The 24,506-nt window shown below is 37.6% G+C and overlaps 1 protein-coding gene, 1 long non-coding RNA gene and 1 other non-coding gene across 9 annotated transcripts in view; 1 reads left to right on the top strand and 2 right to left on the bottom strand.

Annotated features, from left to right (window-relative positions):
* Positions 1-17,296, bottom strand: part of RASGRP3 (RAS guanyl releasing protein 3) — a 97,369-nt gene extending 80,073 nt beyond the window's left edge. For 4 of the 7 annotated variants that reach the window (XM_074378714.1, XM_074378712.1, XM_074378717.1 and 1 more), the window contains exon 1: positions 17,009-17,296. The gene's annotated coding sequence lies outside the window, so the exon portion shown is untranslated. Of the gene's footprint in view, positions 1-10,884; positions 11,038-17,008 lie in introns of all 7 variants that reach the window. The other 3 variants (XM_010967638.3, XM_074378718.1, XM_074378716.1) reach the window with 2 other exon arrangements.
* LOC141579842 (uncharacterized) lies at positions 9,557-16,421 on the top strand. The gene is made up of 3 exons (XR_012511859.1): positions 9,557-10,626; positions 11,001-11,273; positions 15,885-16,421. It is a non-coding gene; the product is annotated as an uncharacterized LOC141579842 (long non-coding RNA).
* Positions 17,297-23,845: 6,549 nt separating the features above from the next.
* LOC123612068 (U1 spliceosomal RNA) lies at positions 23,846-24,009 on the bottom strand. Its single transcript, XR_006719241.1, has one exon. It is a non-coding gene; the product is annotated as a U1 spliceosomal RNA (small nuclear RNA).
* Positions 24,010-24,506: the final 497 nt, after the last annotated feature.

Raw genomic sequence — 24,506 nt, 5'->3', positions numbered from 1 at the left:
GATCTCATTTTTCTAAGAAAACATGTGAACATGTAAAAGTTTGAAACTGTATATCAAATTTTTAATAGTGGTTATGTTTGCTGGTTGGGGTCAAGTACAGTTTGTCCCCCTTCTTTGTTTATCAGCTTTTTTATACTGTTTCCATGGCAAATGTGTATCAGTTGTTCACTGTCAAATGAGAGGTGCTTTTAATATAAGAAAAAAGCTTCTAAACCTATAATCATACATGAGTACGTTAATCATCTATACAAAGAGGAGAAAGCCATTGACAAGAAAAGTGATCTAAAAAAAGGGAACCAAAGCAGAAAAGCCTCACCATCCGTTAACCAAGCCAGACACTTCCTCTCAACTAAGTCCCAATTATTCTCTAACCTGCTGGTTCTGGAGGCAGTATTTGATAGCCAGTCACTGGAAGTGGTGGAATTACCACGTTCCAAGGATGCAGGAAGAGGAGGGAAGCATGGTCTTGTTTGAGCACCTTGGATTCAGTCTCTCAGAGATGTCCTGCTGGCCTTTGTGCCTATCTGAGGCATTTTTGTAAGTAGAAATTTCCAAATGGTATCCATCCCATGCACACGTGATCAGATAGCATGAACCTCCCCTATCAGCTGTCCTTTCCTAAACTGTCCACCCACCCATTTTTCTTGTGCCAAACTCCAAACAAGCTGCTTCAAGTTGGTGACACACCACCTGCTGGTCAACTCAAGGTACTAAGGCCACGCTTATCCCCATCCCTGCCTTCTTTCTTTTCAGGGGACCTTGTACGTAGTATTACTCTCTTATTTCTGGAATTGAGTAAATTCTACCTGGTCATCTTTTTCTCAGACACTTTTGGGGTCCTTTTTCTCCTTCTCTTTTTTCTTCCAACATTTGTCTAAGTATCTTGGGGAATTTTCTCTCCCACCTCTTCTCCTTCCCTTTTTCTTCCCCTTGAACCATGTGTGAGCCAAAATAAGCAGCTAGTCACAATCAGTTATACAGGCTGTGCTAGCTACATGCCTGCAACAAACAGAAGGAAAGAAAAAAATGGTGAAAGAATCAGAATAGAGCTTTTACTCTCTGAAGCTCCTGAACAGAGCAAATTATTGTCAATAAATGAGAAGATACATTTATTTTTCTTATGTTCAATGTGCATTGCATTTAGGGATTCATCAAAGTATGAAGAAAAATCTCTGCTCTCGAAGCTTATAATGTCTCTGGGGAAAAGTGGGACATGTAGAAAGCCCTATATAAGGAATAATGATAATTATATATCATAACAATCCATTTCTATTAACATTATAATATACTATATTAATATATTGTTAATAATACACGCTGACATTTGTGCAAAATGCTCATTTAATTCGCACAGCAAAGCTCTGTGTAGGTGCTATTATTATCTGCAAGTGACCTTCAGTGAGATTAACTAGCCTGCCTGCAGGTAGTAAGCAGCAGAAAAAGAGGTATTTGGATATGACTGTCTGTCTGACTCCAAACCCTGCACATGTACCCCACAAAATAATTTCGATAATCATAGAAGTTTTCATAGACTTGCTCATCCTTTTCTAATTAAACCTGCTTACCCTCAAGCACAACAGCCAATTGTATTGCACTTTGGAAGCTAATTATTGACATCACAACAGTAGTTTGCTACTGTTATCCACTGCAAATGTGTGATCTTTCAGCCAGTGATAACGGTTTAGTCGTGGGACAGCCTGGTAGACTGATTGGCATTTATAACATTGTTTCTGAGGATAATGCTTCTATGGATTAAACACATCGCGTCCTAAATATCTGATTATCGTTCTCCCTTTTTGTAAGATGTCATTTACTTTTCAAAAACGCATTGCCTATTAGTATAGTTGCACTTACTTAATCTAATTCATTTAAGTTTACCTTATGGTAGCATTTTCTCCTCCATCTAATCAGCTTCTTAGACTACGCTAGATTTCTAGCTGAAGCTGGATTTGGTAAAACATGGGAAGGAAAATTAAATGTTTATGGCACAAAAGAACTTACTTAGCATAATTACTTACATAACTCCCCCTCAATAGTTTTATTTCAAAACCCTGATTTGACAGCAGTTGTCATTAATCTTTGAGGCTCTCACCCCAATAAATCACAGACTAGTGGTAAAGTTAATCTCAATCTAAATCTTCTAAAATGCCACTGCCTTTTTCAGAATTCTTTTAGTTCTTGAAAAGAGCTGCTCAGAGTAAAAAAAATAATAATAAAAATAAATAAAATCTGAGACTGCCTCTGCATTTTTCTAGAGTCAGTGTGTAGAAAATAATAGAAGGGCAATTTTCAGAGTTAAGATTTCCTTTCTAAGTTTCAACATCATTGCTATTTCAAAGCATAAAATTCAAAGTTGATTCAGGGATAAATGAGGCAAGGAAAATATTTAAATTAATTTTTTTCCTCGAAATGTGTGATAGCTAAGTGCATGAGGTGGTGCACAATGTGATCTTCATGAGAATCATAGGAAAAGTGCTGTCAGAAACTCCAAATCGTCTTATTCTCATATGCAAACTATAGACCCCCCGCCCCCTCGGCCTCACCTCTCTCCATCCTCCCGTTGCTATTTCACTCTTGCTGAGTACTGGCCTCCTTCTGGGTCTGCTAAGCTGTCCTGGGTTCACATCACAGCCCACTGGCCTTGGCAGAAGATGATGCTCAATATATACTTTATGAATGAATGAATGAATTTTTACACCATGGTTGTACTTATGAAAGAGCCGTATTATTTTGATACCAAATCCATTTGTTCACAATTGTGTCTAAATAATGTCAATGTTCTACTGAATCACTTTTGCTCTTCACTGTACCGTATGATCCAAATCCAGCTAGCTGACTACAAGTTCTGTTTTCCAGTCTTTAGTGCCACTACTTGCTCAAGTTTTAATCTAAACATCACCGCCTGCAGGTTAAAAATCTGTGAGTCCTGAGCTTTTAACCTCATTTCCATATCCTTTCTTAAGGTATCACTGCCTTTATCATACACTTGGTTCAACATCCCAGTGGTTTACTTGCACTCTATTTGCGGAAACTTTCAGGTGCATCTTGGGATTATTTATACCTTTTGTGTGCAGAAAGGCTTTGGATAAGATATTCCCTTTTATGACTTCCTGGAAGAACACAGAGGCAACCACAAGCCAGTTGGAACATGCAGAGGAATGAGGATCTAATATTCTTGCAGGAGGATTTTCTTATTTGCAGATCACAGGGGGTAAACTAGAAAGGCCTTTTAGAAGCACATAAAAAAAGTGGTGGGGAAATTTTCAGTTTTCCTTCATGTTCTAATTAAACAAAGAGTGTTTGTTCTCAGGGCTCTTCTTTGTGATTGCCATTCTTGTTAGTGAACGGCAGTAGACCTATTTATGCTGTGTAAAAGTCTCAAATTGAGAGGCAAGTGCAGGGGAGGAGTCAAAGCTGAGAGGTGTGTGCTGTTTCCTTAACATAACCATGGGAAGTGAGAAGATCAGCAGAGCTCCTTGGCTGGTGAAGATAAACACATGGTAGTGAGAAATCAGTGCAGGGGAGGATGGGCTAAAACAGCTGAAAAATAGTGACCTCAGTGGTGAGGCTTCGATAGATATTTGAATGCCTATAAATTCTTTTTAAATATATATTTTAATGGTCAGAATAACTACATTACCACATGGAAGAGTGATCTTTTTTCCTTTTATAAAATAAGAAAGGCAGGACACCTGTGTTTTTTACTTTATAAGAAATTTAAATTTCAAAAGTAATAATGCTCAATGTAGCAAGTAAAACAATACAGAGATATTTAAAAAATACATTTTTATAATAAAATAAATAAAATATATTACAGATATGTATAGACCTCTCATTCTCACCAAGATAACACACACCTGTAAGAAATGTATCTCATACATATGTATATGTGTGTGAGGGGGTCTGTTTTTCCAGTTTAAGAAAAAAAAACATTAATCTGTAATTTGATTTTTCCCCTTAACAATGTACCATGAGCACATACATTGGCTCCAAGATCAATAATATAATTTGTTCTTTTTAATGTTTTCATATTCCTCCACAGTATAGTTATAGTTTATTCACCCTATTGCTGAACATTCAAGATGCTCCCAGTGTTCTGCCTCTGTAAATAGTGTTGCACTAAACATTCTAGCACATGTAGCTTAGTTTCTGGTATTTTTATTTCAACAGTATAGATCTCTAAAACAGATTATTGGAACTGAAAAGGTATCCATTTTACTATGCTTTTACTATTACTACACTAGTTTCCCCGAGTGAAACTAAAAGCCATATAAGGGTCATGGCCTTTAAAGCACCAATATATGTCAACTTAGAGGATCAAGATTGTAATATGAAAGCACTAAAAGTTCATTTCAGAATCATATCCTAACAGGCATGTTCACTAAATCTTTTATGTTGAAGATGTTTGCTTGCTTTTCATGTAGAATAAAAATATTTCTTAAAAACCAAAGCATCTTAAGCCACATTGACTAAAATTCCTCAAAGTGAAAGGTTGGAGTATATTTCTCCCTGGCTAATCCGTATCTGCACACACCAAAAATTCCATGAACTCTAAAGGCCATTCCTGTTATAGAATCAATTGCTGATTAATTTAAAAAATGTATGAGCAACTGAGAACTGATGTGTTAGGAAGAACAAAAATGTTCATGTTGGACTAGAAATACTGGACTGTACTTCCAAAGCATGCAATGGTGCTAGCGTGACAAAGGGCCAGTTGCATCCTCACTTATTTCTATCTTATTTGCTGGACAGTGGCCTTAGTAACTGAAGAGCCAGGTCTTCCACATGCCATCTGGATGAGGCAGGAATGGGGCCCACAATCCAAACATAAGGATAGGAGCACCCCAGGTCTACAACTGTATTCTTTCTGGCATGGGGTGTTTATTGCAAACCACCTCTTTTAAATTATACATTTCACCACATTGTTTGGTTTGGGACTTTGGAGTGACAGGCTGGACTCTATTAGTCTATAATTTGAGAGCATATATATTCTATATTACCATTAACTAATCTGGCTATACCATCCAACACACTCTAAGACGCAAGCAACTGAGCACAGGGTTCCCTGCCTTAAAAAAAGAAAAAAAAAGTTATATTCAACATAAATTAAGGGAAAATTGTTCACATTACCTACCAAAGCATTCTTTGTTTTAGAAAGCCACTCATTGCAGGATTACAAGAAATGTGTGTACCACTGGTGCACTGAAAATGGCATTCAACCAACCAAAATTCAACTCATATTTTTCAAGAACACATTTATTAAGTAAAATAAACATGAGTCCAATTTTGGACCCAACTTACTGGCCCAGATGGTCTGTGTCCTTTCCTTCGGAACAAAAAAGTAGGCAAGCAATTCCTAGCTGCCTGTGGAGAACAGGCTATTTTACCGCCTCTCCAGGGGTGCTTAAAAGTAACCTGCTAAAAATAGCCCCTCAACTCTTACATCAGTGTCCTCAACTGAAGGGCCAAGAGAAACTATAAGTTACCTGAAATATGTCCCCTGCATTCTAATTCCATAAGAATACTATTAGCTGAAAATCCCTAGTAATCCTCTTGACAATTCCAACATTAATAACCTATTTCTTTATTTACCATTTCCAAACTAGTAGGAAAGGCAGTGTGGTAAGTGGTGAGAATGCTGGCATATTGGAGACCTGGGGGATCAGGATTCTCATCCCCCAGTCAGCTACTCACTAGCTGAGGGAGTTATTTGTCTCTTTAAGTACAGACAGTCCCTGATTTACCATGGTTCGACTTAAGTTTTTCGATTGATGGTAGTGTGAAAGCTGTATGCATTCAGTAGAAACTGCACAGAATTCTGAATTTTGCTCTTTTCCTGGGTTAGTTGTGTGTTAGATTATTTTGCCTGGCTGTAGGCTAAAGCAGGTGTTCTGAGCACATTGAAGTTAAGCTAAGCCAAGCTATGATGTCCGGTATGTTAGGTAAGTTAAATGCATTCTCCACCTGTGATAGTCTCAGCTTACAATGAGTTTATTGAGACATGACCACACTGTAAGTAGAGGAAAACCTATATGAGATTCCTCAATTGTAGAAGGGAAATAATACTCAACTCAGATGGTGGCTCTCTGGGTTGGAAATCATGCTTTTCAGAGTTTTATCCAATAAAAATAATAAATGCACAAAGATATATGTAAGACAAGTTCATTGCAACATTTGTAATAACAACAATAAAAAGGAGACAACCTAAAAATAAGAGATTAATCAAAATAATCACAATGTATTAATTCAATGCTGTATATATCATGCAGCCATGAAAAGGGTGGATGGTAAGATGGCTTTGATGTAATAAGTGAAAAAAGCAAAAACATTATGCATAAATGACTATTGCTTTAGGCCCAAGAAAACCCCACTATGCCTTAGCCCGATTTTTATTACAATCACGTATGTTTTCAAATGCATAGACAGTATTTGCAGTGACAAGAAGCAATAAACATGTATCTATTCTGAAGAAAAAAGCATATTGCAAGTCTTTCCTCTACTATTCATTTTGGTATTGAGTACATCCATTTATAATAAACCTGTATTGGTTTTTATAATTAAAATTAAAGACAATAAAGAAAGCAATGAGAAATACTAATCAATTATGTCATGTAAAGCACTTGGCAGAATGCCTAGTGGACTTAGGTGAATGGTCATTATCATAGTTATTTCTGTCCAGAAGCAGTGGAACTCCTTAAGTAAAGCAAGTTTACATCAACCAGGCATGTTTGTGTATGAACTCGATTGGTTTTTTTAGTGGTTGATTACTGTCTTTACTGTCACGATACATATCATGGATGTATACATATGTCAGGACATCAAACTATGTTTTTATTATATGTCAATTATACCTCAACCAAATTGTTTTAAAAAAAAGTGGAGCTAAACGTTTCAACAGTAGTAATATGAAAGATGGCAGCATGAGATCAGAAAGAAAGGTTTCTAAGATCTTTATGTTATTCAGAAGATTTCTTTTATGTCATTCAAAAGATGTTACTATGAAGATATTTACAATAGGCTTTGCTATATCAAATATGGATTTAAATTTTTAAGTATAATTACTAAAAGAAAAGAAATAGATTACATAACTCCCAAAACACTAGAGGGGAGGAATTAAAATACAGAAACCTGGAAAAATCCAAAAGAAAGCAGGAGAGGAGAGAAACAGAATGGTAAATAGAGAATAAAAATACCCGTGATCAGTGTTGATTGTGTGAATTCACGTTAAAATGAAAAGACTCTCGTTAAGTAAGAAACAAAAAGATGGATCCATTTTTTAATCCATTCAGTCCCACAGGTGTAGGGTGTGTGTGTATACACACACACACACACACAGATAAAAGGCTCAGAGACTTCTCCCTAACTCAACTTCCTTTAACTGCTTCTCTGAAGCCTTGAAAGTAACTGAAGGAAAGTTCTTTATACCAAAAATAACAAAGGGAACTGACTTGGTGGGGAGGAAAGAGCGTCAGGGAAGTTGGAGACAGAAAGATCTGGCAAAGGGAAATGTGCTTCCCTGCTATAACCTCAGCAAAAAGGTAAATGAGGCTGTGTGCTATCCAGCTGGCCTGCAGCAAACAGTGCAGCCCCTCCTACCTAAAGCAAGGCCTCAGGGCAGGGTGGGGCTCGTGTCAGGGACCTCCGGCTCCTCTTCCCCAGAGGGGCTCTGAAGGTAAAGAAGAGGCCTTCCCTGCACAGTAGAGCTAGAACTCGACCGAGAAATGTGAAACTAAATTTAACCAGGCCAGACGGGACATTCATCCATTCTTTCATGAAATCTATGAAACTGGATAGATCGTTCTAATCAATCTTATCTGGAAAACAGATGGAAAATTCTTCCCAGAACTTAATTCTTTAGTCTTATTCCAAAAGGAGGCCACGTGGCTCCTCTGGGCTGTGTGCGTTTGGCAGGCCTCTCCCAGCCTCTATTGATTTCACACGTGTTGGGGTTGATGTGCCGGGAATTGTGGGCGAGACGCTAGGAGACTCTGAACAGTCCTGCAGTTCATTGCCTGTAAACAGCAGCTCCAAATGTTGTTCCCCGCCCAATTATCTAGGAATCTGTGATCCTGGACTCATCACTGGGATGCTAAAAAAGAAATTGCACCAGACTATGAATCAAAAGACAGGATTTCTCATATTAGCTCTGCCTTAATCGAGTTAGGGGGTAGTGAGTGAGTCCACCGCATTCCCATTATGAATCCTCCTTAATAATCAATAAGTGGGAATGGTAGTATCTGCAGATTTTTCTGGAAAGCAAGGGAAATAGTATAGGAAAAAAGTACTTTGAAAACCCACAATGTACTGTAGAAATGTGAAGTGTACTCATTTCTTGCACCTGTGAGACAATTTTAAGCCTTCGTAGTACCTTTGCCTGCATAACATCATCTTCTACAAAGGAGGCTGAGAATTTTAGTTGACACCTAGGATACGGCCCACCTGATATGCCCACTCTCCTCTCGCACACCTACGACAACAACCCCATCTGCCCATCCTACCTTTGGTACTTCCTTAATCTATTGGTCAAAGTTCATTGGTCCAAGGATGCATGTGATGCAGACTGGGCCAGTCATAGTACCTCTTTTGCTTTGGCCACATTGGAGTGTTTCAGGGGTAAACTCCTGATTCAGGCAGACAATTCCATCACCTAATAAGTCCCTTCCCCACGTTTTTCGGATGGCACCAGAACACCCTTCTTCCATGGCCACATCTTAAGATATAAAACCTAGAACCTATTAGCAGTCACTTTTTCTGCTTTGCCTACCGTGTTCTGGGAGCCAAGTGGAAGGAAAGGGCTGGGTCTTAAATTTAATTCTCTGAGTTCAGATATAATGTGCCCACCTTGAGCTGGGCCTCATCCAAAGCCCGGTGTCCCCCAGTCTAAACACCCTTATTTTTTCCTCTTGAGAGAGTAAGCTTCCAGTATCCTGGTATTGAATAAAGGAGGGGACAGGATCTGGGAACCTAACTGCTTTAGGAAGATTTTCAGCCAGTCTTCCCTATGTTAGTCTCAGCTTTACCTACAGTTTTAATGGTACCTGGTGCCACTAATTCCTGAGTCTTTGAAGGGTTCTCTAGTGTAAATCGGATTGATTTTCTGGTTTCCACTGTTGAATTAGTAGTCAACCATCTGCTTTCTAGCTTCCAAAATATTGTCATTGTGTCACTGTGGAAACGCCCTACCTGACACCTGATTGCAATTGCTCATTAAAGGTGCTTGGCATGGGAGTGACTTGTTTCACAGAAATAGGTAACTAATAAATATCTTTCTTATCTCTTCTAAAATTAATAACAAGCCTATAGATTTTCAGTCTGCTTTTCAATATCATATTGCTAATGTCATTAAGTATTCTTAAATATTCCACTGCCATCAAATATTCCTCCATTCCATCTCACCTACATCATATATTTTGTCTTAAAAGTAGGTATTTGAAAAACAATATCTCAACCCTAAAGGATGAATTCCCCTAGTGATGTTAATGTGGTGGTGGGAAAAAAAAAAATGAGTGGAAAAGGCAAAACCAAAGTCTAGAAGTAAAATTAGATACAGAAATGAAAAGGCCTTCTCCACCTTTGCATCGTGTAGATAAGGCTGTCTCCTTCGAAAAGAATTCCATCCATTTCCTCATTCTTCTCTAGTGAATTTGCTTTCCTACCAACATTAGCAAAGAAAATAAATGTAATTTATCTTTTGTTTGTCCTGGCTCCTGATAGAGCACCTGGCACTTCCGAGGTTCACTGTCAGTGCTTTTGCTTTGGTAGATGGAGATTGTGAGTTGATTCAATGTATTATTTTTCTATTTGGGTTACTTATTAATATATTATTAATGTATTAATGCAATCTAGTTATTAACAGTATTAATGTAATCTAGTTATTAACACAGTATTAATGTATGGTATAATGTATTAATGTAGAAACAGTACATTAATGGTTATATTTAAGTATAAATGCATTGAAATAATTTAATGATTAATACATATTTATTATAAATCATGATTTAAGAATAATAATTTAATGTAATGCATTGTGAATACATTATAAATACATTGTAGTGATTTCATTGTAAGCATATGATATTTTAGGTGCACATACCAATCATTCCTTATAAAGTTACAAAGTGCTTTCTATGGGAAAAATGGAAAGTCAATTCAGAGGGCCAAGAACGTTCTTAAAAGCAATTTTTTGGAGCAATTCTAATTTGTATATCATGCAGCAGTTGGTCATTATTTATATGTTAAATGTCTTTAACTTTTATTTTGATTTTAGAATTTTCCAACTGCTTTAAATCTCACCCTATAACCAAAACTTCATGGAATCGGAAATGAACCCAAAATATGATCGTTCAGTTGGCTGCGACTCATTGCCAGGACTTCAGAAGCCTTTGTTTCCAGGTCCCTGCCATTGGCGGGGCCTTGAGAACCTACAATGTCTTTTAGTTTTATCCACTCCATCAGTTCTATTTTTGTGTCTCCATACTTAGCACACAGAGCTATCTTTATCCCTCCAGCTGACTGGCATGAGAGTCCCTAGGGCATAGTAGTTACACAGGATTATTGAAGCATACTTCCTACCCTTCAAATAAGACAATGCAGAATGCAGAAGAGACATCAGAAACGGTCACAATGGTAGAAGGAGAGTGTGTGTGTGTGTGTGTGTATGTGTGTGTGTGTGTGAATTGCTAAAGATTTCTTTCTTTGTACTAAGTTCTATGCACTATTAAGAGCACAGTATCTATAATGTTTCCTAGAAGTTCATTTTAGGCTATGTATTATAATCTGTTCCCATGCCTAAATTCACTTGGAAACATCAAGATAAAATAAAGTTTCTTATAATCATATAATCCAGATTTCAAAAATTGAGAGTTTTTTATAAACCTCTATTACCTTTATCCTCAATTCAGGAATCCATAGTTACGCAGCATTCCAGTTGATCCAACGAACAATCGGATTGTTCTAAGAGGCCAAAATTCAAAACTGTCAATCCTTTGCTTGCTTTTCAGCAGTTCAGTTGGAGTTGACAGCTGTAAGCGTGGCCTGCTGAATGCATCAGAATGGGGAAGACTGTTGAGTTCTCACCGTCCAAGCTTCACATGCTCTTTCTGTACTGGTGGGAGCAGTGCAGCTCTTCTGCTGGGGTTTGCGCTGCCCAGTACACTAGACACTGGGCATCTGAAGCTACTGAGCACGAGGAACAAGGCTCATCTGAACTGAGATATGCAACAAGCATAAACTACACATGGGATTTCAAAGTCTCAGCACCCAAAATGAAGAAGGTAAGGGATCTCATTAATAATCTTTTATATTGATTGCATTTTGAAATGATAATGTCTCAGCTGTATTGAGTTCAATAGATGAGATTTTTTAAATTAATTTGTACCTGTTTCTCTTTACTTTCCTAATAGGCCACTAGAAAATATAAAATGACATTTGTGGCTCACATATATGACTCACTTTATATTTCTAGTGGACAGCACTGGTCTAGAGGCTGCCATAATAAATCACATGACCAGTCATTGGTCTTTTAAGATTGGAAATGAGAGCTGCTGCAGAATTTTACTCTAAATCAGGCTAATCAGAAGAAAATATGACCAGGAGTAAAGGTTAGAGCAGCCCCGGCTGGTTTAGTTTCCCATCCAAAGCATTGTAATAGTACCCAACAGGACTGTGAGGTCATGTCTATGGACACTGGTAGAGATAAATGTCACGCAGTGTATGTAATACCTGCCTTACTTAGCTCTTTCCCAGTTGATAACACATCCTTCATTTTCATCTTAGCTGTTATTAACTGTACTTATTTCACAGCATGGAAACAGGAGAGTGAATCATGAATTCACTTGTTTTGACTTTTTGTTGTTTGTTTCCCCCAACCATTGCTGCTAAAATGAAGATGAGGAATCTTTTCATAGAAAATAGAACCATGAATTTGATTTTTAAAAATGTAATGGAAAATAAAAACTTCTAAGATTCTATGTAGGAGCAACAGGTAACTAGTTGTTATTACAGGAGCATCATTACTGGACACGCGCACAGGGAGTTCACACTGACCCTGAATAATATACATGAAAAATTCAGTCCCAAATTCCTGATGTGGGATTACCAGATTACTGAATTAAAAACACATTGGGGGTCATTGCTGCCAGCAAAGAGTTGTATAACTGCTGGTAAAAACAATAGTGATTTCAGGAGTAGATTGAAAACAAAACAATAATATCTTTGTAATGTTCTGAAAGCGTTGCATGAATAGAACCAAGACAGGCCCCACTGCATTTCCCAGCCTGATTTGCTGACCATCTTGTCTGCCCATAATTGTTTTCTGCCATTCATTTCCTCCAATTGTCAATTATTACTAAAACAATTATGAAAAAAAAACCAAGTATCCGTCTTTGTTTCCTGTTGCTGATGAATACAGTGAAGTCATAGACCAGACTAGTGCATCATAATCTTTTCCATTACAATGAATTATGCTGTCACAAACAGGATACAGCTCTTTACAGGGCAGAGAAGCCTAAATGGGGCTGAATTAGCACAAACCTGACTGTCAGCCATGGCAGCAGGGAATTAGAGCACTGGGACTTATTTCTCCACTTTTTCAAAACATACTGATTTTTGTGCCTCATTTGAAAAGTAGTACATGCTTATCCTGGAGACAAAGTAGAAAATAAAAATCACCATTACCTCAACAACCAGAGAGTCTTATTATTAACATTTTGGTGTATGAATTTTTAAGTCTTAACTCTTTTTCGTATATACATTTATGATTTTTAAGAAAATGGGATCATTCCATGTATATAATTTTTGCCTTCTCTTTTTCACTTAACACTCAACTATGAAGTGTTTCTGATGCCATTAAATATTTTGAAGTAATTTAGTGGCTATATGAAATTCCATATTGAGGAATATTATTTAGCAATTCCCTTGTTTTGTATATTTGTCCAAAATTTGTCTGTTTCAAATAAGTTTTCTTTTACATACATTTTTGTCTCAATCTATGAATGTTTCCTTGGGATACATTCCTAAAAGATAGACTGTTTACTTTTCACTAAAGAATATATTGGATACTTTGAAATAAAATAAAATATTTAGAGTAAAAGATCTAGGAAACTTTTGTCACAGTTAAGGCACAGATGTGCATTAAAAATTTAATAACCAAACTTAATATACATACCTTTCCTAACAGGATACACAAATGAAATACTTTCAATAATTACAAAGTTTAAGGTAAATCTAAAATGGGTCTATCCAAAATGCCCTTCAGGCCAGCCAGCTGTAAGGGTGTAAATGATTCCATGATGTCCTTTCCAGAATCTCCTAGCACAGCTAGCTTCTAAACCTTTTAGGAGCCCACAGATGATTCTGCTGTGATTCTGTGACCTCTTGGTTTCCCAAGGAGCTTGCTTCTAGGCTGCCTGAGCTGTCCTTGACCTAGGCTGGGCATTGTTACCTGATTCTGCCACTAGAGGGCAGCCAGGGACAGGGAGAGGAGTTCACACTCTTGGTCCTGTTTTCAGCATAGTCTTTACTTCATGAGGTAAATGAGGAGAAATCTTAAAATGAGGCGCTAGAGGAAAAAGACAATTTAGGTAATAAATATTAAAATAAAGAGGTGTCTTCACCTCTGTGAGCCTCGGTTTTCTCATATATTCAGTAGGGCTGGCCATGGAACCTGCCCGTAGGTGGTTGTGAATAAGATAATGGATGTAAAAAGCTTAGCATATAGAAAATGCCCCATCAGTAGTGGGTGTTATCATTATTTCCGGCCCTTACCTTCCTCCTAAGCTATTTCTCATTTCCAGCTGCCCACTCACTATTTCCACCCAATTATCCCATCATTGCCTCAAATTGAATGTGTCTGAAACCAAAATCCTTGCCCCTCAACTCCCTGACCTACTGCTATATCTTGAACTGTTTCTTCGAACAGACCATGAAACATGACATCCTCTCTAACATGTCCTCTCCTCCTAAAACCATATCCAATTAGTTTGCAAAATGTGGATTTGTTCTCTAACCTGTCTTCGGCTAGTTGGTTTCTTTCTGTTGTCACCAGCACCCAGGCCTTGGAAGGTCCTGCCTTGAATGGGCAGATCTTATTGATGTCATTTCCCTTTCCAAAATCCTCAGTGGCTCCCCAGTGTCTAAAAATTAGATTCTAAATTCCTTGGTCTGGCATTACTGTCCCTCTGCCATCTGACCCCAGCCTCCTCCAGATGCTTCTCTCTTGCTCCATGTGTGCATTGCCCCTGCTCCTGTCAAGCTGTCCTGTCCAGCCACAGTTCCCTGGTAGGACTGCCAGATGTAGGAAATAAAAAACACAGGACACCCAGTTAAACATAAGTCAGAGAAACAACAAATATATTTTGTATAAGTATGTCCCATGCAATAGGTCTCATACACACATGTGCAATAGGACATCCTCTTTCAGAACGAGTATATGTTATCTGGAATTCACATGGAAGTGGAAGCCTGCATTTCATCTGGCAACCCAGGTACATTCCTATCTGCCTGTGCACACAGCTCCATTCTCGTCTTGGAAGTTCTTATCTCTTGCTATATCCATCAGATCTCCTTCTACCCTTCCTTCAAGGCTTAGCTCAAACCTCATCCCTCTGTGAAGCCTGCCTGGATGATGCCTTCCTTATCTGCACTCATCTACATCATTCATTTGGTTCCATACGTAGGTTGCCTTGTATCCCCCTATAGTTCTCTCCATGTAAATGTTGAGTTTATCAAAGGCAGAGGTTGTATTGTAAGTAGGAGAACTTAATAAATCTACTTCAGTGGTGGTGCTGCTGACCTGTAATAAAGGATGTGAAGGAATGAGAGTGTAGGAGAAAAAGAACCTGCAGAGGCTACTCATCTGGATTTAAGGTGCTCATAGACCCATGAAAGTCAATATGCAGCTCCCCCCCACCCACAGCATCAGTCCAGGTGGGTACGGCTGCCTGACCTTGGCACACTTCTCCCAACGCACCTCCCTCAGCACCTCCAAGTTGTGTATTACATTTGGTGACATCTAAATTTCTGAACATTCCACACTGTCTCTTCAGTAATCTGATTTCACTTATATTCAAAGGTGAGGGTCAAGGGTGACTATACAGTGTAACCTGTAAACATAAGTGGTTGTAGGAGCTATACTGGAAACCAGGAAATAAATTTCTGTTTAATTAATTGAGGAGCTTAAAAAATGACAATTTTTCCTTTTCAAAAAATCAGGCAACTCTAATAACTTAAAATATTCTCTGTGGCTTAAGAATACATCAAGAAAGCTGTGAAACTATTAGGCCATTCCCAAGAACTCTGTTTTAAGTAAGTGGTATTTCATGAATACATTTATAAGCATCTGTGGGCATCCAGAAATGAATGACGAACAGGACTTTTAAAAGTGAAAAAATATATATTCTTAGAATAAAATACGTAACTCGTAATTGTTTCTATTATTTAAGCCTGTAATAGTGTTTAAAACATTTTTATTCTCATGATGTAAACACGCAAATGCGTCAAATGAGAAATGTTATTTTGAAACTATAAAAGGAAAAAAAATTCAAGATCAACAGAAATCAGGATCAACTGTACACAACATCTCTAGCGCTAGACCCACGTGGAGCAGCAATTAATTAGACTACCTTAGATTTCACTTTGTGGAAATAATAAAATGGATTCAGAATTGACTTTGCCGCACTGGAGCGTCCTGGAGACAAGGGCTAAGAGTCTGTTTTGTTTCTTCAGACCCATCATATTTGTCCAGATTTTGTTTCCCTCTTTTTTTAACAACCTAAATTCAGCTAAGAAATACTGCTCTTTCTATTCAAGAATATTATACTCTGCTGTTTCCATGGAATGAATTATAATTTTCTAATCAGAAGAAAATAACCCTTAAATTCTTCCAGGAAAGAGAACAGCCAGTGAGAGCCACACTGAGACAGAACTGAGAGTGGCCTCCTGTGTTCGCTGCAGTCTGGCCAGCTCAGCTTTTCCAGCTTCCAGCTCTGCTATCTTCTTACGACAGATTCTAAACATACCAATCTCAAACTGGGATAAGCCAAAATAACAGCAACACATCTCCTCCTGCTCTTCCTCTTCAATAAACCACCAGAACCTCATTCCTTTGACATCGTGGTGACATTACTCAAGTTTCTCTAGGACACAAATGTGGTATTATCGGCAATAGAGGCAAACATGGTGCATCATCTAAACAAACGCACTTGTCTGATGGCAAGGAATGTTAAATGAAGTTGGAATGTCCCTCGGAGCTTTCCAAGCTTTTGTGGGCAGCATCAGCTGCTCTTGGATTTTATCCATTCCCTTTCGACCTTTCCACTTCCAACCCAGGGACATTTTTTCAGATCACTCAGAAAATGTATGTTGAATGACTGTTTTGAAATAATAAGTTAAATGCAAATAATGATTGTGAACAGTTTCTGTCACTGGAGTTGCTAAATACTGTTTTTTGTGCTTCTAGAAGGTTTTCCTTAGTCTGAAAATAAATGTTCAGGAGAAGCTTATCATTAAAAAATTTAATCTTCACTTAATTTTATACAAAATTTAAATTTTAGTTAAAATAACTTTTCTAAAATAGACCTTTGCTTGAGGGCCTGCTTATAAAATATATTCTAAACCAGTATTGATTAAAAAAAGTAAATGAATTCTTAATCAGTACTTTGCAAAGGGTAGAAAAACAGACAAATATCAAGAAATTATCTTTCAGAAAGGACCTTCTATGAAATTATGTAAACTATTTAATTTCCTGGTGATAATGAAGCCAAAGAAAACTTAGTGGAGATAAAGCTATCTTAAGAAAATCACTAGCTAAAAAATATGTATTATTGTTAAAAACCAAAGATGTCATATCACTGAGGCTGATTTCTACGTTTCTTCAGAGATATAAGTAAAGCTTTTGAGCCCTGCATGAGGATCTGCCCTCCAGTTATATACACCATGTCTGTGGCTGATACCCACAGTGCGTGATGTGCATGTATACGCAACAATGGATGGTCTGGAAAAGGGCACTTACCTTAACTCACAGACATGGGATCATTTCAAGCTCATCCTTCTGTGGAAGACTCTCTCGTTCCGCTTCACTGACTCCTGCCCAGCTTCTCTTCCACGTGTCTAAACACCCAGAGATTCCTGTTTTCTCTTCCAACCTGCTGCATTCACCTCCATTGCCCAAATCCAGTTCAGAAGTGGGGAGAGGGGAAAAAATTGAATTTGCAAGCTGTTTACGCCTCACGACAACAGTGAAGCTGCTAAGCTTTGAGCTCAATGAATTAGAGGTTGTTTGGCTAAATGGCAGGCAGACTTCCTCCTATTCTTTCTGAACTTAGTTTTCCTGCCTCCAGCGGAGCTTTTTCCTTTCCTGGGCTATAAATAGGCTGGTCGCAAGAGTACAGAGGAAAGAAGAAGGCAGGAAATGCATTTGATTTCAAAAAGCAGTCTTAGGTGTGTGTGTGTTTCAAATGAACACCAATAAACAAGTTAAGGAAAATTCAACTTTGGTGTGTGTACCATTGCCAACATTTTCTTTAATTTCCTGTAACCTCGGTTTGGCTATATGTTGTCATTTCCCATAAGCAAAGCTTGGGTTTGGAGATGTCTCATTTTGTATATAAACCATAAACAAACCTACATCTAAGCCTTCATTTTTCAAAGGAGTGCCGTAAGAATCAAATTTCCAGGGGGAAATGAGGAAGGGGGTGGACAAGGGGGGTTACCATAATTGTTTCTTTTCATTCAAAAGGAGGTGAAGCAGTACTTTTCAAGGCAAGGTTCAACAAAAGGAAAATGTCAGGTGAACAAGAAAAGCAGATATTTTTGCTTGAAAGAATGTATAATGTTGAATTTATAAACCGTCTATCATTTATCAACCAGCCATTTGTACTAAATTAATAGATTGTCCATAGTCTTACTACTCAAAGTTGTTTAACTTTTCTCATAATTATATGCAACAACAACAACAAAAAATAAAAGCTAGGTGTCATTTTTTACATGTCAGATTGATCAGAATTTCAGATTTTTGTGATACCATTGAAGTATGGTGAAATCAGCATCCATAGAATAGTAGATGGAAGTGTGAACTGGCATAAACTGTTGATACAGGGCACTTCTTGACTTCTTTCAAAATGTTAAGTGAACATTCTCTAACAAGATACTTAAATATGGTTGATTCTGCAAAGTGGGAGTGGAGATCTGGAATGGGGGACAGTTTCGTTTCTGATATACGTATTTTGTGCTCTTTTATCTTTTATACTGTGTATGCCATGCTTTAAAAACTTATTAATTTTAAAGATAGAATTTTAAAAACTTATTACTTAGAGTCCTTCATAGGATTCCATTAGTTATCTGTTTATTTTCTATCATCTACCTGTTGATCACTCTACACTTAACTGTCTCAACCAGCTTCTCTTTACACTGAGGTAACACTTTGAGAAGCAATACTGGGATATTTAGAGAATCTCTGGACAGGAGGGGCTACTCAGGGCGCCGTCCACAGACCAATAGCATCAGTAGCACTTTGATCAGCATCTCCAGGGCAGGGGCCCAGGAATCTGTATTTTCACTCCAGGTGGTTCTGATACTCATTAAAGTATGAGAAGCACCAGTCTATCGGATTCTTTTGTTTCTTTGTTTATTAATATTCAACCCTCTAAAAAGAGTCTGAGCATACAGCAAGGTGACTAGAGTTAATAATACTATATTGCATATTTGAAAGTTGTTGAGTAAGTAAATCTCAAAAGGTCTCATCACCAGAAAGAAAAATTTGTATAACTATGAATGATGGCAGGTGTTAACTAGATTCATTGTGTTGATTTCACAATATGTACAAATATCAAATAATTATGTTGGACACCTGAAACTAATATAATGTTATATGTTAATTATACCTCAAATAAATAAACAATTAAAAATTTGAGACACTGATTTTATGCAAGAATAAGGATATTTTTAAAACACTTTTGTTTGTATATATATTTTTTACTGAAGTATAGTCAGTTTACAATGTTGTGTCAATTTCTGGTGTACAGCACAATGCTTCAGTCATACATGAACATATATATATTCATTTTCATATTCTTTTTCACCTTAAGTTACTACAAGATATTGAATATAGTTCCCTGTGCTATACAGTATAATCTTGTTGTTAAACACTTTTAATGCCACTGACTACTATTTAGAAGGCTAGAGGAGTTCTTACACATAAAAGTTAAAAAGCCACACTAACTTCCCAATTACTTTGGAGGAGCTACCAAAGTAACTGCAAGGCAAAAGCAGTAGAAAGAGCAAATGATGGAGAGACGAAAGCACTCTCTCATTTGGGGGTAGTCATGATAAAAAACATACATTCAAAGCAGGCTTTACTAACAGCTATGTTGGAAAATTATAAGTTGCCTGAAATAAGACAAAACCAAAGAAAATATGAAGAAATTTAAGTCTCTAAACAGAAACAAAATGTTCCACTCCCCATTTTTGTTTAATGATTTGATTTCAGTTTTCTGGCCCAGCACCTCTTGTCCATTCACAGCCTTAATGCAAAGCCCTGCAGATGAGAAACAATGAGTTGAACAATGAGCTCAGCCAGAGCTGGTGAGGGAAAAGCGGGAGTGTCTGCCTCCCCCAGCACAGATGGGGAGGAAAAGAGTCCTTTAGAAAAACAAAAAGAGAGAGAGAAAAAGGAGTGAATGACCTCGTTGTAACAGCAGAAAGGAAGAAGGAAGTCCATGGTGGTCGGGCTGTAACAGCTGCAGTGTATTCAGGTGGCTACAAGGTACACGAGTTGACTTTGGCAAGAAAATGACTGGCAACCAGGTAGTATGTTTCTAGGAGCAAAGCATCCTCCCACATGAGAAGAATGAGCTCTTCTGAGAAACTCCAGGTCCACTTACCAGGCTTTCATTGTTCTCTGAAAACTTTCCTTCTCTTTTTGTGGGGAATTATTTTACTTCTCAAAAAGAGCAACTTCACACCCTCCCGACATAGCCCGTCTCTAGAACTGAAGCTTTAAAACATTTTTGGAAACAGAAAGGCTCTGTACTCTTAATCTAAAATTAACGATAGACTCTCTTAAAAGGCATTAGGGGGAAAAAGTCAAAGGCCTCACGAGGAAAGGTATGTGCAAATTTCTTCAGCTATTTTGGTTCTGCAAGTGGAGGAAAACACATTTTTTATTTCAGTCACCTACAAAGAATTTCAATGAATACAGTATAAAGGAAACCCAAGCAGAAGTCCTCAAGGAAAATGCAAAAAAGTCTGTGTATTATTTCTCAAATGACCCCGATGCACAGCATGTATCTGAGCCTGTATGCCTTGTAAGTATTTTAAATAATAACCTTTGTTCACAAAGTGCAGAAGTTCTAGGTGTTACCAAAGTGTGGGGAAACTGTTCCTTTGACTTGAATGGTTGTATCATACTAATAAACATAAATCAGACCTGTTGGAATGTCTAATCCAAAGGACACAGGTAAAGGATGGGTCTCTAAATTTTAGCAGCAACATTGAAAAGATGGTTGCAAGTTAGGAAGGAATTCCACGTTGTAAGATAAAATATAAAAGTTAACAACTCTTTAAAGGAACTAGAAGACTTAGTGGGATAAGAGTGAAACTTCTCCATTAATTTTAGTGAAATCACATTGTGTTCATAAGTAGCTTATTTGTACTTGGCCTAACTGTCAGTAAACAAGAAAAAGTTACTTTGCAGAATTGCAATAATCTTGGCACAGATGAAACAGTTCACCATATCTCCCAGCAGAAGCCCAGCCTTGGTTAAAATTCAGTGGGAAAATCAAAACCAGACTGCCCTCCCTGGATTTGGCTATGGCCTTGATTGGTATTCTGTCACTTTGTCATGTACCTAAAATAAAATAGTGCTAGTTTCCAGGTAATGATGATTAAAAAAAATAATAATCTTGAGATTCTCTAGTAATAAATGCCTAGAGTTTATCAGTTTCGTCAAGACTAAAATCTGATGTCATAATAACTGACGGAAATTCTAATTGATGTTGTGGTAAAAGTTTTTCTATTAATTTTGAAACATACACACTTTTCATTGTTTTTGTCAGTTGTGTGTTCTTTTGGGGAAAAACCTTTGGACTCAACCTAAAGTGGTTCATGAAGCTAATCACTGATGGAGGCAGGAAGAAGCAAAACCATCACTGGGAGGAAAATATGCAGAAAAAACAGATCATTATAGGGACCATTCAAGGCACACTTCTGAAGACAGGAAGATTGCCATGGGCTCCAAGAGCACTGGTGTCCAAACAGTACCTTATTTTTGTGCAGCATTTGGAAAGAGGAAGAGAAGGAAGTAGGAAAAAAAACATGGCAGTGAAATTGACTAACCTATCAAAGATTGAAATGTGTTGCTTTGGCAGACACTCTGTTCTGGTTGAGGCCAAGTGGTAGGCTGGTTGCTAATTTAATAGTTCATACAGTTTCCTTGCTTGCACAGTAGATTAGTTTGAATTCATAATAGAGTCAATACACTCTGTAATCCCCAGAAACATATGATTATACAATTAATGAAAAAAATATAAACTGAGTTTATATTGATGTTGTCAAGGTGAACACAATCACAAGCTTTAGAATTCTTACATAAAGTTTGGGGTGCAAATTCATCCCAATTAGATGCAGCAAGTTAAAATAACTGAGTCTTCTGGTTGTATCCAATATGACCAAAATACTCTCTCCCTTGCTGGCTTGAAGAACCAACTGCCATGGCGTGAGCTGCCTCTGGAGAGCACATGGCAGGGTACTGAGGGCAGCCTCCTTCCAACAGCAAGCAAGAAACTAACGCCTTCAAGCCGTCAGCCTGCAAAGAACTGGATGCTGCCAACAACACATGAGCTGGAAGCAACTCCTTCCCCAGTAAAGCCTCAGATGAGATGAAAGCCCCAGCTGATAACTTGATTGCATCTTTGTAAGACTGAATCAGTGGATCCAGCTAAGCTGTGTCTGGCCAGGCAGGCTATAGGAGAGTCTCCTATCATGATGGTTAACAGCTATGGGTAAGGTCATCATATACACATAACCATGTATATCCTGTCACCTTTGCTGCATTCTGTTAGTTAGAAGCAAATTGTAGGTCCTGCCCATTCTCAGGGGAGGGGGACAGAAGGGTGTGAATACCAAGAGGCAGGGGATCATGGGGGCCACCCTAGGGTCTATCTGTGACAATGGGTAACCAACCTAGAAGGAAGAAACAAGTACCCATAATACCAGGTGGATTTCTAAAGGATGGCTAGGACAGTGTTATCCACAAGCAGAATAGACAAAACAACTTCTTAAATTTTCCTCCTTCAAAGCAGTGGGAAGTGTACTGCCTTTCAAGGGAGAAGTAAGTCATCTTTCTACCATCATACACTCTTGGGCAACTCAGTGACCTCAAAGCGCTCATGCTCCATCTCTGAGGTCCTTTCAGTTCTAAGCTTCTGTGACTTTGGACCTGCCTTTTCAAGGCTCTCAAGACATTTTGGAGTGCCACAAATCCTGGTTGTATTCTTGCAACTACAACTCATTTGCTGACTATTGTGTTACTTTTGACACCTTAATACAGGTGGAAAGAGAAAATATATAATAGATTAGTCCCTTAGAAAAGTTAAAAGCCAGATCATTTGGGTGTTATTATTTGATCCAATTTTTTATTTTCCATTTGAATGTTCATATTTCTAAAGCATGATGTCATTCTAAAAATACATGGAGATAAAACTATTATGCAATTTACTTTATACAGTCAAATTTGGGGCTAAAAACTGTTCTCTGTGGGGAACAAGTTACATTTCACATTACACCCAAGTAATATTGAGTGTATCAAGAAATTACTTTGGTAGTATAAATTCATAGAATCTCAGGGTTAGATAGAGCCATCATAGACATTTATCTAACCATCCATCTAATGGGCAAAAATCCTCCAGAACACGAAGAACAAATTGTCTTATTAATTTCTAAGTAAAAAGACTGTCATTGCATATTTTTGTGATATCGTAAATGTAAATGACTATTAAAAATAAAATTATGAATTTAATATGAATCAGGCAACTCCAAATTTCTTTGCTCACTAGATAAATGAAACTTTCCTTCTCTTCACACAATAAATTAAATTCTAAAGTATATGGAATTTTAAAAATATATTCACAGTTATTCTTTTGTGGACAGACTACACAATGAAATACATCATAAATGTCTTCTAACACTTCATTGAGAAAAAACTGAAAGTTGTAAATCAGATTGAAATTAGGAATGCTTCATTTCCATTTAGAGGCTGAAGAGGGATAAAAAGTTCAAAAAGGAAATGATTTTTTTATAGCTATATGAGATCAGAGACTCTGAGAGTCTGGGTTTCAAAACACTAAACACTAAAGCCATATTTTTGGAGCTAGCCTCACATTATAGCTCCTTATTATATGGCTTGCTCAAATACATATTAATGCACAATTAATTCTGAAAGAAACCACATGCTACAGATTGTATTTTATTAGGACAAGTCCAGCCAAATACTTTTTTTAACTCTATTTTTTTCAACCACATGTAAGTCCCTACTAAGTACAAAGCTTTGAGATTGAGCCTCTAGAAGGAAAAATAAAATTAAACACTTGGTCCTTGCCTGAGAAGCAGCATACCTTCTAAAGCAGAATTTCTCAAATTGTGGTACAATGACAGCCTGTATCAGCATGATGCAGGGTTTATTTAACATGCAGATTTCTGGGCCTCAGACTCGGAGGATTTCTAATTCAGTAGATCTAGGGTTAGCCTTGGAATATGCATATATAATAAGCCTGTGATTGTTATTGCACACTGAAGTTTGAGAACCATTGATCCAGGGATCAAAACATACGTTCTTTTTTTTTTTTCTTTTCCTTAGGGGAAAGCGCGAACACAAGCCCCTACTACCACAAATTACGCAGACAAGTTTCCCACATTTGGGGAAATCGCAGGAGTCAGCACATCCAGAGTACAATGGATGAGCCTTACCCTGGGAAAACCACCTTCATGATCATGATATTTCCCCTGCCAGGTAAGTATAAAACATACATTCTTAACTCATACAAGAGAGTGACTCAAGGGAACAAGTTATGCAAGTATTGAGTGAATTCTGATTATAGCTGTAGCCAACACCAAGGAATACCTTAGAGTGTAAACTTCTTTTACAGCATTTTCTAATTAGTGCCTATTGGTAGCAAATTTAATTTGTGTTTCTTAGAAAAAATCTGGATGGAGGGACCATTTGTCTTTTTCTGGGTGCTAAATTTTTTTTTTTTTGGCATTTTTTTTTTCCTGGTGAAAAACACCTAACATAAAATTTACAATCTTAACAATTTTTAAGTGCACAGTTTGGAAGTGTTAAGTATATTCACATTGTTGTGAAACAGATCTCCGGAACTTTTGTATTTGCAAAATTGAAACTCTGTACCCTTAAGACAACAACTCCTTCTTCCCACCCTCCTAAAGCCCCTGGTAACTGCCATGCTACTTTCTGTTCCTATGATGAAGGGACCATTTTTAAAACTTGATCTAATGAC

Source organism: Camelus bactrianus, chromosome 15 (assembly GCF_048773025.1).
Source record: "Camelus bactrianus isolate YW-2024 breed Bactrian camel chromosome 15, ASM4877302v1, whole genome shotgun sequence".
Lineage (NCBI taxonomy): Eukaryota > Metazoa > Chordata > Mammalia > Artiodactyla > Camelidae > Camelus > Camelus bactrianus.
This window is presented reverse-complemented; position numbering and strand designations above follow the sequence as displayed.